Source organism: Dipodomys ordii, unplaced genomic scaffold (genome assembly GCF_000151885.1).
Source record: "Dipodomys ordii isolate 6190 unplaced genomic scaffold, Dord_2.0 Scaffold33, whole genome shotgun sequence".
NCBI lineage: Eukaryota > Metazoa > Chordata > Mammalia > Rodentia > Heteromyidae > Dipodomys > Dipodomys ordii.
The window spans coordinates 10,590,293-10,601,007 of NW_012267249.1; the positions used below are offsets into that span (position 1 = coordinate 10,590,293).

Consider the following 10,715-nt stretch of genomic DNA (forward strand, 5'->3'; position numbering starts at 1 on the left):
AGAACTGTGTTAAGTATTGCTTATACTTATGAACATTGCACAAAATAAAAAGTTTCAGTCAACATTTAGAAGAAATCTATAAAACCTTATTTGCAAGAAAAAAGCCAGAAGTGGCGCTGTGGCTCAAGTGGTAGAGCACTAGCCTTGAGCTGAAGAGCTGAGGGACTGTGCCCAGGCCCAGAGTTTAGGCCCCATGACCAGACCCAAAAAAACCAAAACCTTTTTTGCTACACCAAAATTCCTTCAAAATAACTTTAGTGTAACAATAAGGACTCAGGAATCTATAGAACGCAGAGATTCATAGCAACTTTATAAAAAAAATCTTATGCCAAAGTATCAAAATGTCAGTTATTTGTCAGACAATAAAGAATATGAGCAATTGGCCACCAAAAGCTTTTAAAAATTAGGAACATTTTATCAAAAAAATATAACTATGATTATATCCAAATATTTTGTAATGCCTTTCTCAAGTATATATAAATTTGCCCTATCTGTAGCATCAGGAACACATATTGGGTGTGCTACCTGGATATGACCTTCATCAATCCTCTTCTGCCAATATGTAACCATGTGAGAAGTATAGATGCAGCAAAAAGATTAAGATTAGGTAGTTTATCAGTTTCTTCTATTGTCTCCAGAGTGTTCACAAATTACGGACTTAAAAATACATTAAAAGCACTAATATATATCATAAAATATTACTAATCAAAAGCAAGGGAAACCATAACTAAAATAGCTCCTTAATGCAAGAGTATCTGTCACTGTATCCTTAGCTGTGGCTCTTAGCAAGTACTTATCAAATAATAAATTCCAGAAGGTTGAGTCTTATTAATCTTTTGTCTCACACAGCAATGTTCCTTCTAGAAAACTATCACTGAAGTTTGATACATTTGTCAACATTAACTCAATGCTTTGCATTATTACGATTACTGAGGAAATTAAGTTTCCTGTGGAAAATTCAGTGTAACTCAGAGATAGAAAAGTACATAAATAACTATAATGACTACTATTGAGAAGTTGGGGGGGGGGGAGGGAAAGTGCAATGAAAATTAACAAATTAGTATTTAACAATGCCCTGACTAAAAGATAAAAGAGTTTATGGAATATATATTGAAATATAAAGGGTAAATAGGATCTTAGAGTTTATCACTCATAAGAGATAATTTTGTTGTTACTGCTTGAGGAAGGGAAGCAGGTGGCATTTTTCACACATTGGGCATTTACCTAAAACACTAGTGAAGAAGACTGGGGAAACACTGGTGAACAAGAAAATGGTCCCAGTTTTCCTGAAACTTTTATTAACATTATCAAGGCTCAGTAAATGAATAATTTTAAAGTAGTTAGTACAAAGAAAATAAAACAGGATTTTTTTTTTTTGTCAGTCATGGGGCTTGAACTCTGGGCCTGGCAATGTCCCTCAACTCTTCAGCTCAAGGCGAGCGCTCTACCACTTGAGCTACAGCGCCACTTCCGGTTTTCTGGTAGTTTATTGGAGATAGGAGTCTCAAGGTCTCTCCTGCCAGGGCTGGCTTTGAACCGCGATCCTCAGATCTCAGCCTCCTGAGTAGCTAGGATTACAGGCCTGAGCCACCAGCGCCCGGCTTAAAACAGGATTTTAAAATACAATATAAAAGAGGGACAGTCAATTTAATGTTAGTATGTAAGAGAAAAATACTTTCCAAGGTTCCTAGCCTGAGTAAATAAAAGGTAGAATTTCATTAACAAGGAAAACTGAGTAGAGAAAGTAAGTGGAGGTTTGGATATATTAAGTTTACGATGCAAAAAGAAATGCCAGGGCAACAGTCAATTAAGAGAGCTCCCAGCAGGAGAGTAGCTCCCAGCAGGAGAGTCAATAGTATATAAATGTTATTCAGATTTTGTGTCCAAAAAAAAAAAAAAAACATCACCAGTAGATACAGGTTACCACCAAAAAGAACTAGAACAAGATGGAGTTCTAGGGCATTCCTGTCCTTTAAAATCAAGAAATAAGTTTAAAAACTGTTACTGAGATAAATCCAAAAGAAAGCCAGGTGCCAATGGCTCATTCCTGTAATCCTAACTAGTCTGGAGGCTGAGATCAGAAGATCAGGTTTTGAAGATCAGGGTTCAGGAAAGTCCATGAGACTCCAATTAACCACCAGAAAATTGGAATTGGTGCTGTGGCTCAAAGTGGTAGAGTGCTAGCCTTGAGCAAAAAAAAGCTTAGAGACAGGGCCCAGGCCCATGACCACAAAAAACAAACAAAAATCCAAAAGAAGTAACTGCTTCAAATATGAGGGCAAGATCAATTACACTAAATGCATTTGAGATGTTATTGCAGAAGCCTGGAAAAATTACCATGTTCAGGGCAACATTTTAAAAGCTCAGTATAACTACAATAAAGAACACATGACAGAAGTATAGCAGGAAAACAGAAGCTCAAGCAATGGGCTGGGTTCAACATATGCATGTGCAGGTTAAATGAATTTGTATTCAAAATATCAAATAAAGCCTTCTGAAATTCTCAAGGCCCCTTCACAGACAGACTTATTTCACCACTATTCTCCACATTTAGTAGAACTTGACTGTCTTTAAAAGCACCAAAAACACTGATCCCACCATGCTTGCTTCAATCTTTGTTCATGTTGTGCTCATCCTTTCCTTTCTCCATCTCCAAATACCAAATTAGCTTTCAGACCATCTTTTTTTCAAGTCAGTCACTTACATTTATTATCAATCTCTTCTTCTGAATTCCTATACCACATACTTTACCACTAATCAAAGCAGGTCTTTTGCCTCTCCCCCTATATCACCACCCCCATTTGGAATCAAAGACTATAAGCGCTTTGAGGGCAGGTAATATTTATTTTGGACTGAGAAAAGAGCTTGAGCCTCAGATTACCTCAAACTCCATCCTTCTGCCTTCTTTTGGGATATAGATGTGAACCACATCACGTAGCCAAATTAAACCCATGGTCCACTGAGGTTAGGTGTTTACCTACACTCTTTTTTTACAACAGCATTTATTGAGTGCCTCTTTTTTTTTTTTTAGCACAGCCCCATTTTAGGCATTTAACTATTCAGTAAATTGTTTCTTTTCAAAAAAGGATAATCATTCTTTCTTCACAAACTATGAAGGTAACATCTTCAAAACTTATATTCTCAAATGAGAGAATCTTATTGCATATTAAGTTTTAAAGTGACCTAATATAACCTACTGAAAATAGGACATTTGTGAAAGGTACACATACTTTAAAATCTTAAAATGGCAAAAAAAAATTAGTAAGATGATCTACAGTACTTTTTTGGGAGTTTTTTTTCATGTTTTTGAAGTTGCTACACAGTGAAAACTTTATTAAGCCCAATTGTATATCATGCCTATGGATCCAGATTGTTAGTGGGTTTATTTTGGTTTTTATTGGTGGTGTCAACTCAGGGCCAGGGCACTTTTTTTTTTCTGCCCAAGGTTGGAGCTCTACCCCTTAAGCCATACCACCACTTCTAGCTTTTGGCTGGTAATTGGAGATAATAGTCTCACAGACGTTTCTATCTGGGCTGGCTTAGATCTCAGACTCCTCAGTAGCTAGTATTACAAGCATGAGCCACCAGTGCCTGGTTTGCATTTTTTATACAACTTGGTGGTAGTAGATCTACAATATTCCAGATCCTAGAAAGTGTCAACTAAGGGCAATATCTTCCATCTCAGACTCTAGCCTTATTCATGCACTTAAACATCAACAATAATAGCTGATCCTAATGGTTTCTCAGAAAAGTCAACCACAATTAAGCTACCCTCAAAGCAGTCTCTCTTTATTCTGAAGATGGGAAATCATTAACAAAACTTTTGATCTTCAGAGTTTAAAAAAGATTGTCAACCTAAAGAGATGTGAGAAATAATGAAACAATTTTGTTTTAGTTTTAAGTGGTATGTTTTCTCTTCAATTTGAGGGAGAGGAAAAGGTAAAAATAAATGTACAAACTCTTCAAAAATAGTTTGAGCCAGGCATTAGCGGATTATACCTATAATCTTGTCTACTCAGAAGGCTGAACTCTAAGGATTGAGATTCAAAGCCCACCTAGGTAGGAAAGTCCTTAACATTCACATCTCCAATTAACCAGCAAAAAGCTGGAAGTAAGGGTATGGCTCAAGTGGTAGAGCAAGTCTTAAGTGAAAAAGCCAAGGAAGAATATGAGACCCTGAGGCCATAATTGGAGATTTTGGGGGGAAGAGTGGGGGAAGAGGAAGAGAGTGAATTTTTAACTCAGTGCAAAAAATACATTTACATGACTAGAACTTACATTGTCTCTAATTTAGTGTGTGTGGGGGGGGGAGGGGTCTGCACATAAGCCTGCTTTTTTGCTCAAGGCTGGTGCTCTATCACTTAAGCTATACCTCTACTTCCAGGTTTTTGGTGACTGTCTCCTAGACTTTCCGAGCAGGGCTGACTTCAAATTGCAATCCTTAGTTCTCAGCCTCCTAAATAGCTAGGATTTCAGGTATCAGCCATTGGAGCTCAACTTGACTCTATTGATTTTTTATTTTATCTTATTTTATTTTATTATGCCAAAAATGTCTGAGTTAGTGGTAGAAGGTTAATTAAAATTTTGCAAAATATGAAATAATCAGTTTTATTAGTTGAAATCATGTACTAACATTAAAATATGCAAAAAAGTTACAACAGACTCATAAAATCAATCTCCTTGCAACTAAAACACAAAGCAATGGTTAAGAATAATGAGCTGTAGAATGGACTCCAAGATTTAACGCAAAAGCACTGTACACATGAGTTTCAGACTTCTAACTTCACTGAATCCAGTATAGAAGGGGCTTTTTTGTAGTTGTTGCTGTTCGGTCGTGGGGCTTTAACTCTGGGCCTGGGCACTGTCTCTCAGCTCTTCAGCTCAAGGCAAGCATTCTACTACTTCCAGTCTTCTAGTGGTTTATTGGAGATAAGAGTCTCAGGGACTTTCCTGCCTGGGCTGGCTTTGAACTATGATTCTCAGCCTCCTGAGTAGCTAGGATTATAGGCATGAGCCAACAGCTCCCGGCTCAGAATGTGCTTCTTTATATTCCTCAGCTTCTTCCAAGTCTTTCTCACTATCTAGTATCTGCTTAAGATCAGTATATGCAGCTTCTAACCTGCATTGGAAATCTGGGATCATCATCCAAGACTCTTGAAGGACTTCTGCCTGCTTCTTTAATGGCATAATTTTCATCATCTTTGGTTTTCATTTTTTCAATCTTCTCTTCTTGCTGTTTTGCTTCTTTTTCATACATTACTTTTTTCTTTGACCAACTGCTTCACCACACCAGTCTTGATCTTTTTTATGTTTTTGTATTATGAAACTACTGTACAGAGAGGTTACAGTTACATGAGCAAGGTAATGAGTACATTTCTTATCGAGCATTGCTGCTTTTCGCCTACCATCCCTTCCCTCCAACCTCCACAACTACACTCCCCCACATTCCCCCCTCCCCCCCTAAATTGTAAAGTTTGTTTTTCAACATAGTGTCTTCTACATCTTGTTGTTGCAATGGGTCAACCTGTATCCCTATTTAAACAAAATATGAAATAATCAGTTTTATTAGCTGAAATCATGCACTAACATTAAAATATGCAAAAAAGTTACAACAGAGTCATAAAATCAATCTCCTTGCAACTAAAACACAAAGTTTTTTTCCCTTCCCCTTCCCAAATTATACCAATATCAAGTACAGTGAAAACAGGGGTTATACCGTGGGGGAGGGACATACAAAGCAACAAAAAAAAAAATCACATGGTACCTTATAAATACATCAGAAACAATAGCAAGCAAGAAAAATACAACTGTGTCCTACTTTGGGATTCATTTCGCTTAACTTCATCTTATTTAGTCATATGTATATAGCTTTTGACCTTTTCTACTTGTCCCAGACATACTAATTATTGCAAATAAGGGAAACCATGGGACCTATGTTTCTTTGGACCTGGCTTTTTTCCAAGACTTTCCATTTCCTACAAATGGGGCAATGTTGTTCTTTCTGATGGAGGCGTAGAATTCCATTGTGTATCACACACACACAACATTTTCTTGATCCATTCATCTACTGAGGGGCACCTGGGTTGCCTCCATGTCTTAGCTATGGTAAATAAGGCTGCAATAAACATAGCTGTGATGGTAGCTTTAGTATGGTCTTGTTTGTGATCATTCAGGTAAATGCCCAAAAGTGGGATTCCTGAGTTATAGGGGAGCTCTTTGTGGAGTCTTTTGTCATCAAAACTACTTGTCCTTTCTCCACCTTCAGATACAAACTGAAACTAATTCTGATAATGTAATCTGTGAAATTAACGTTGAAGATGTAAGCAGAATCACATGCATTTATCCCCAGGCTCCGAGCTATTAGTTTTTGCAACAAAAGGAAATAAAATATCTGGGCTCCAGTGACTCAACCGGTAATCCCAGCTACTCAGGAGGCTGAGATCTGAGGATTGTGTTTCAAAGCCTATGAGACTCTCCAATTAACCACCAAAAAAAAGAGATGGAATCATAGCTCAAGGGGTAGAGGACTTGGTCTGAAGCACAAAAGCTGAGAGACAGTACCCATACCCTGAGTTCAAGCCTCAGGAATGGCACAAAAAAAAAAAAAAAAACACAAAAGAAAATGAGACAATATACCTAACAACCCTAAGCATTTGGGAGGGGAGGTGTTGGGCTTTTTTTTGTTTTTGGTCAATTGTGTGTCTTGAACTCTGGGCCTGGGCGCTGTCCCTCAGCTCTTCAGCTCAAGGCCAGCTCTCTATCACTTCCAGTTTTCTGGTGGTTTATTGGAGATAAAAGTGTCATGGACTTTTCCTGCCCAGGCTGGTTTTGAACTGTGATCCTCAGATCTCAGTCTCCTGAGTAGCCAGGATTACAGGAGTGAGCCACAGGCACCGGGCGGGACATTTTCACATAGTTCATATCATAATTCCTCTAACAAATTTCTTTAAAAAAAAACATTTTAGAAATGTAATGTTTCACAGTTGTCCAACCTAGCCCCTAAAAGCTGAGGTCAAATGTTTTCCAGCCTCTGCCTCTAGAGTAGATGGAATTACAGCTGCCTGCTGCCATTCACAAATAGTTTTTAAATTTTGAAATTGGGACAGGGAATGGAGAAGCAACATATAAAAAAAAGGAAACACTGAAGGAAACACCTCTAGAAATAGTATCAGTGAAGTACCTTTCTTCTCTTTGTCCCAGAGTTTTGGGTTTCCAAGGCTCTTTCATAAAGAGTATGTATCTATGTCTAGAGAAATTACATCCCAATATAACTATAAACATTTATCTGGAAAAGGGGAATTAGCAATATACCTGTCTTCTAATGAACATCAAGATAATTTTAATTGAGTGGATTAGTTTATATATTTTATATCCCAACATTTGGTAAGAAGAAAATCATACACTGAAAACGTTAACACAAGGACCCTCAATAAATAAATATGAGCCAGGTGCTGGTGATTCACACCTGTAATCCTAGGTACTCAGGAGGCTGAGATTTGAGGATTACAGTTGAAAGACATCGAGGGCAGGAAAGTCAGTAAGCCTGTTATCTCCAATTAGCCACCAGAAAACTGGGAAGTGGAGCTGAGGTTCAAAGTGGTAGAACACCAGCTTTGAGCTCCCAGACCCTGGGTTCAAACCCCATGACCAACAACAACAAAGAATAAATCTGAAACTCTAATGCAGGTATTTTATACATGTGAACATACAAAGTCATTTATTATTAGCCTTCATATGTCAAGCACTGATAAAATCAACACCACTAGTAAGAAAATATCTAATAGTCTTTACTGTTTGACAAGTTTGTTTTATAGTCAGAGAACACTTTAGTATGTCAGGAAAAAGGTCAGGGATGTTTTAATATATAAAGTACAGTAATTTTTTCAATGTTAACTTGTGGCTGCATTATGGTATTAAGGCAACCATTTGATCGTTACATAGTTAGAAATCCATCATTAATTCCTAAAGAATAAAGAAGAGGAAGGGCTTCTCTCCTGCCAACTAGCAAAAGGCCCATTTTATAATGTATCACATTAGTAGGTAGTGTATCTTGAACTAAGAATAGCAACAATAATTGAATGAAACACTCTGCAAAAATTCCTTAAATTCAAAATTCCCCCTGAAAGTCTTCAGTGACAGAAGATCTGGATAGCATAAACCATAACTTATCTATTAAAAACATTAACAGTCCAAATGGAAGGCACTCATCTATATATATTATACATATATATATATATATGCAAATTGGCTAGGAAAGACATTGACTAAATGTTGTGTCTTCCCTGGAATTCATGTTAAACCCTAACTCCTAACATACTATGGATATGAGTCCTTAGAAAATAGTTTTAGATGTGACTGTAAGAGTAGGTATCTCAACCTATTCTCACAGCCTAATAGTCCCATGATATGCTAGTACTGGGGCTTAAAATCAGGGCCTAATGTTCTCACTCTGCTATTTCACTCATGACTGGTGTTCTACCACTTGATCCAGGTCTCCACTTCCAGCTTTTTGTGGTTAATTGGAGATAAGCATCTCTCAGATTTGTTTGCCTAGGCTGACTTCAAATCACAATCCTTAGATCTCAGTCTCCTGAATAGCTAGGATTATAGGTGTGAGCTACCAGCACCTGGCTAAAATAGGGTGTGCGCGCACACCCGCACAGAGCTGCACGCACACAAACACTGATCCTGGGACTTGTACTCAAGGCCTAGGCACTGTCCCTGAACTTTTGTGCTCAAGGCTAGCACTCTATCACTTGATCCACAGTCCCACTGGCTTTTTTGGTGGTTAATTGGAGATAAAAGTCTCATGGACTTTACAGCGTGGGCTGGCTTTGATCCACAATCTTCAGATCTCAGCCTCTTGAGTAACTAGGATCATAAACATGAACCAGCAGCAGGCCATGATTAGTATTCTTGTGTGTTGTGTATGTTTGTGTGTGTGTTTAATAATTTATTATCTTTAAGTAGATGTACAACATGTTGAGTTTGTGAGCACAATACATCCTAATCGTGAAAAAAATGGATTAGTATCCTTATAAAATGATTAAGAGAGCCTAGAGCCTTTTCTCTCTTTCTGCCATGTACACACATCAATCAAGTGGACAATTCAAAATGAGAGCTCTCACGAGTAACTGAATCTGCTGACTCTATGATCTTGGGCTTTCTTCCTACTGCCAACACTATGAGAAATAAACATGTTACTAATCTGTTGTACTTTGTTATAACAGCCCAAGCTAACTTATATAAGGGCTCTTTGCAACACTCAAGTAAAAACTTAGATCTGGCTTATAAACTGTTTTGGGGACTGGGAAGGTAGATCAATGGTAGAGCACTTGCCTTGCATGCATGAGGCCCTGGGTTCGATTCCTCAGCACCACATAAGCCGGAAGTGGTACTGTGGCTCAAGTGGTAGAACGCTAGCCTTGAGCTGAAGACCTGAGGGCCCAGGCCCAGAGTTCAGGCCCCACGACTGGACCAAAAATAAATAAATAAATAAACTGACTGTTTTTGAAGATGCCTGTATGTGCACATCCAAATAGAATCCTCTCTCATTAAAAATCTATGGTATATAAAAAAAAATGTTGCTATGGAAGTTCATGTATCACTCAGTGACACTTACGAATTGTACATTTAATATATGTGAATACTATAAAAATTGAACAATAAAAATATGCTTAAATAATCTGATAACTACCATTTTTCCAATTAAGTATGTCCAATATATTTAACTTGAAAATCACACCACATTCGGGCACCGGTGATCACACCTGTAATTTAGCAAATCAGGAGATCTGAGGATTGCAATTCGAAGTCAGCCCAGGGAGAAAAGTACCCATGAGACTCTTATCTCCAATTAACCACTCAAAAACTGGAAGAAGCACTGTTGCTCAAGTGGTAGAGCACTATCTTTGAGCACAAAGAGGCTCAGGGACAGCACCTAGGCCTAAGTTCAAGCTCCACAACCACCAAAAAGAAAAATTATACTATACTTTTAGCTGGGTGCTAGTGGCACTATCTATAATCCTGGCTACTCAGGAGGATTGCAGTTCAAAGCCAGTCTAGGTAGGAAAATCCGTGAATCTCTGATCTCCAATTAACTACCAAAAAATAAGGGGATGGGGGCAAGGGGAAGGGAGGCCAGAAGTAGCGCTGTGGTTCAAATGGTAGGGTGCTAGCCTCGAGCAAAAAAGCTCAGAGATAAAACTCAGGCCCTGAGTTCAAGCCCCAGGATCAACCAAAAATAAATTAAAAGATATGCTTTTTATTAATGTAAATGGGAGCCGTGGGTTTGCTGACATTCCTTTTTAACAATACTACATGTTCAATAACATCTGTGCATTGTTAGCAGTGAAATAATACTTTTTTGTATGTTTGGTACTGAACCCAGCATTGAACCCATAGCTTTGTACAAGCTAGGCGAGCACTAGACCGCTTGAGCCATGACCTAATTCTTCTTAAACCCATGTAATATGCACAGTTAAAAGCAGTAAAGTATTAAAATGAATACACTGTAAATTTTAAACAAAAAAATGTTCACATAAAATAGAACTGTTAGGTTCCTATAGACTAGAATACTATATTGTTTTAATATGGCATAATACTGAAGCAAGAACAATAACTTATTTCAGTATACTGCTGAATTTTTTAAATACTTTATCATTTATCTTTCCAAACACATTAAATTTTTCCCTTTTGTCCCTTTTAAATATTTT

The 10,715-nt window shown here is 37.7% G+C and overlaps 1 pseudogene; it reads right to left on the minus strand.

The window, feature by feature from the left end:
* Positions 1-4,769: 4,769 nt before the first annotated feature.
* Positions 4,770-7,630, minus strand: LOC105986066 (annotated as a pseudogene).
* Between the last annotated feature and the right edge of the window lie 3,085 nt (positions 7,631-10,715).